We start from the raw sequence: 4395 nt of genomic DNA on the forward strand, positions 1-4395 counted from the left end.
AGATCAGGTTAACAATAAGTCAGAAAGAATTGTTAAGAGCCTACGTTATAGTCTGAGACATTTCCTTTGTTTTATAGATCAGGTTAACTATAAGTCAGAAAGAGTTGTTAAGTGCCTACGTTATAGTCTGAGACATTTCCTTTGTTTTATAGATCAGGTTAACAATAAGTCAGAAAGAATTGTTAAGAGCCTACGTTATAGTCTGAGACATTTCCTTTGTTTAATAGATCAGGTTAACAATAAGTCAGAAAGAATTGTTAAAAGCAAACATTATAGTTTCAAACATTTCCTTTGTTTTTATACATTGAGATTAACAGTAAGCCAGAACTACTACTTCAGAGTGAATGAATTGTGGAAGTTTTTGAAAACTGTAAGGGCTGATTTTTTATGGTCGTTTAGACAGGTAACACCACTGACTAAATCATATAGAGAAAGAGAACAGCTAATCTGTGCAAGTAGATCTATGTTTATATATATATATATATAAACATAATGTTCACTGTAGAGGTGAAACACATTAAGCAATAATGGCTGGAGACGGCTTGAATGGTTAAAGAAGAAAAATTTTAATATAAGTTTAACATAACAGCAAATGTACAACGTTTCGACAAGGTTTTGTCATCACATTAAGCAATGCTTTTTTATCACGTGAAAATGTTGTCATGGTGCCTAAAAGAAGGAGAAGACTTGCGAAAAAATCACCGTCGCGTATTTCTCTAGTTGAATTTTTTTCTTACTATCAGTAGCATAGATGTGGGAAAAATATTTGGATATGTAAGGAATCCAATTTTTAGCGAACGACTACCCCGATATTCTAAAATGTCTAACAGGTCCAATATTTCTGACTCCTTTTTTTTAATATATATATAAAAACACTTGAAAATTATTTAAATCACTTAAAGTTATTTGTGTAGAAAATAATCCCCAAACCCACTACGCCCCTTGGTGGAGTGGAGTATTTAGGTAAGCTAAAAAAGATAAAATAATTTGTTTAATTTCGTCTTTAAAATGCATTGTTGATAATTTGTTGCTTTATAAACATCGCATATTTGACTATAAGAATTTTTTTTTGTTTAGTTTCAACCCAAATTAAAAACATTTTATTACTACGCCACCGCGTAATACATACTAAACCCTTACTTATGGTTTTGTTTTCGTTACTTTTGTTTGTAATTAAGCACAAAGCTACATAATGGGCTATCTGTGTTCTGCCCACCACAGGTATCGAAACTTTCACGTTCTCTTATATGCCAGGGAAAACTTTTTAGATGAGGTGGTAAGGAAACTTTTTTTTTACTTAAATGTTTTTTATTGTTGTTTTTTTATGTTGCTTGTGGCTGAAGCTTCTTCTTTGACTAATATGAAAATATTTTATCTTAAAATACTGTTAAGAGTACAGTCTTTTAAAGGCTCAAAATATATAAAAATCTTTAAACTAAAAATAATTATTGTGTTCCTTGTAGAAGAATAGTGCATCCGAGATGATGTCTTTTTGTCATATTTTGTAATGATCTGTTTTGTTCGTAGCATGAAAATACCGGTGCATATGTTTTATATGTTAAGTTTAGAAAAATACAAAAATGTTTGGTTACTCTACAATATAGCTTACAAGGATTTTACTAGTCTAGCTTATCAAACCGGTCAGATTTTCTTCTTGTTTTTTGTCGTGGCCATACTTTGATATGCCAGTGACGTACAAATATTTTATTGAGCCATAACACTTTTGTATTTACTTTATAAGGATCACATGATTTGCCATTTCATAAACCTATTTCTGCTTCACTCATAAGTAACGTTGAGGGGTAGAGGGAAATTGTGAAACAAACCATCATGTTATCCTTCCTAAGTTTTTTATATGTGTATCTATATGTCATCGTTAAAAATTCTATTATTTTTAGTATCTACTGCTGACTTGTATATTGTATGATGAAGGTATTTTTTATGATGAAGAAGAAAAAATTACATGACCAAGCAGAACATAACGTAGAAGAAAGTAACATTACAGCTTCGTTATTGTTACTGTAATTACGATTATTCAATAAATTTCATAGTTAAATGATAACATATAAATGCAAATTCTTTACTGAACCTAATTAGTTTTAAAGGCAAAATTCACCATTCTGTTTTAGTTGCATAAATATCATAATCAAGAGTAACCTCTAATAAAAACCAGTTTAACAACTAGTTAAATCCTGTGCAGGTTTGCAATTGGCAATAATAAAAACACCTTAGTAATTAAAAAAAAAGGGGTAATCGTATTGCATATGTTAATATTTTCTCGATTCTGCGCATCACAGAATCAATTTTCCGTTTCTAGTTTCTTATATCCTAGTTTCTAGTTTATCCTATAAAACTGGTGAATTTATTCTGATTGATTTTTCACGACTTTACTAATCTGTCTTATTATTTGTCATACATATTAATATATATCTACTGCTGTTCAGGACAAAAAAGAAAAATAACATTTTAGATCTCATTGAGAATATCATTTTATGTGAATGGAGGAAATAAAACTTCAGAATAGGAAAATATTCACCAGATGGCGATCCTTCTAGATTATTCTCCAACCTTGTTAGTTATCTATATTTTTAATTATTATTACTTAAAGATTTGGGCGCCAACTTTCTTCATACAAACCAATGTTTTCATGGTCTACATATACCTTCTTTGGCTCTGTTTTAAAGAGTTACAAAAATTTATTATTGAATTTATGGTTAATAATATGTTATGCATTTATTCCAACACGTTCTTTCACGTAAATAAGCTCAATTTACATAACGCTTATCATCAAAAAGTACCTTACCACGTAACATAAACCTTTTTGTGTATAATTCTGTGGAAATGTGCTTATCACATTCATACAAATGTTAGCAAATATGCCCTCTGAAAATACATAGCTTTATAGGCTTCATACTAGTTTCATCACGTGTATATTTGTCAATGAAAGTTTATTAATCTCTGAGGCATCCTAAAGAGATCGAAATAGTCTCGTTTTTCGCTATTGAATTCAGCTTGGACAGTGCTTTAGTATGACAGCTTTGGTATACTTGCCTTGTACAAATAAACGCTTTGTGAATTCATTCTTTGTTAGCAAAATCAGTTTACGTACTCATGATATCATTTTGTAATTTTTATATTTAAGCTCATATAGTTTAGTTGTCATGACAACACCCCCACCCCCCTGCTATAGCACATTCGATCTGTTTTATTTGACAATGTAACTGTTGTTTAATCAACATTAAGTTAACATAATACTGTTACCATATAAATGTTTAGGATGAGATTGTAACCATGTAGTCTGTAAGTAGTACAAATGTCCTGGTGACACTCCCTCTTGTAACATATTTGGTCTGTTTTATTTGATAACGCTACGGATGTTTAATCAACATTTAAACTCAAATCGTTTTGTTAAATTACTATAGCAATGTTAAAAGTAACAACTGTAGATATCTCGTTATTATAGTACAAATGTTTTCTTCGTTGATATTTTGTCATTTTTATGCAAGTGTGTTTTAACAAAAGTTGGAAATAATAGTTAGCATGGCAACGACCATTTATCTCCTATCGTATTATTTTTGTGTCAGTAATAAGACAATTTATGTAGCCTACTAGTTGTTCCACAAGTGGCGCTACCGTCTGTGTTTTTTCCCACAGTTTATTACTGATCAAGGTGCTGTACAAATAAGTACAAATAAATTTGCTTTTCTCCAATATTACTAAATCGTTTGTTTTGTGAATTAGATTCGTAAATAGACTTTTCTAGTATGGCTTTTGAAAAAAAAATGCTTAAAATATTATTTCAGAGAGCGGAAATGATTGAAACTAAATTTCAAACTAAGACATTTGACATACATTAATATTACAAACTCAGCTGCAATCGTATGAAGAAAAATACACAAGGTATATCAAATGAAGTTTTAGTACATATTGAAAAATTTTAAATCGTTAGTGGTGGAATTAAAACATTCTTTGTTTTAAACCATTTAAGATATCAGAAAAATAAGGTCTGCTCTTTGGAAATTGGTGAAACAAAACTTTTCTTCATATTAAAGTCTGTATGTTATGGGTAAGTACTTTTTTCCATGTATTCAAATTTGTCACTTAAAAGTACTTATGAATGATAATTACGTTACACACACACAGTACACATACAGTTTATCTGCATATAAAGAGTTATATAAAAAATCCATTGTTGACTAAAATTATTTTTTATACCTTTACGAAACCAGCAAAATTTATATGTCTCTTGGGCCATAAAAATTGACATTTCACTGTAGTAAGTAACACAACTGACATTGAGATTAATGGTTACGCTGGGCAACAACAACAACAAAAATAATTTCTCCGTTACTAGAAAACATGTAATTGTTTCTGAGTAATTTGACGATGATGATT

The 4395-nt window shown here is 30.0% G+C and overlaps 1 protein-coding gene across 5 annotated transcripts in view; it reads left to right on the forward strand.

The window, feature by feature from the left end:
- Positions 1-3684, forward strand: part of LOC111085262 — a 22242-nt gene extending 18558 nt beyond the window's left edge. For 4 of the 5 annotated variants that reach the window (XR_002610085.1, XR_002610088.1, XR_002610086.1 and 1 more), the window contains one exon: positions 8-3684. The gene's annotated coding sequence lies outside the window, so the exon portion shown is untranslated. The remainder of the gene's footprint in view (positions 1-7) is intronic. The other variant, XR_002610087.1, reaches the window with a different exon arrangement.
- The last annotated feature ends 711 nt before the right edge of the window (positions 3685-4395 follow it).

Source organism: Limulus polyphemus, unplaced genomic scaffold (assembly GCF_000517525.1).
Source record: "Limulus polyphemus unplaced genomic scaffold, Limulus_polyphemus-2.1.2 Scaffold299, whole genome shotgun sequence".
In the NCBI taxonomy this organism is placed as follows: Eukaryota; Metazoa; Arthropoda; class Merostomata; order Xiphosura; family Limulidae; genus Limulus; species Limulus polyphemus.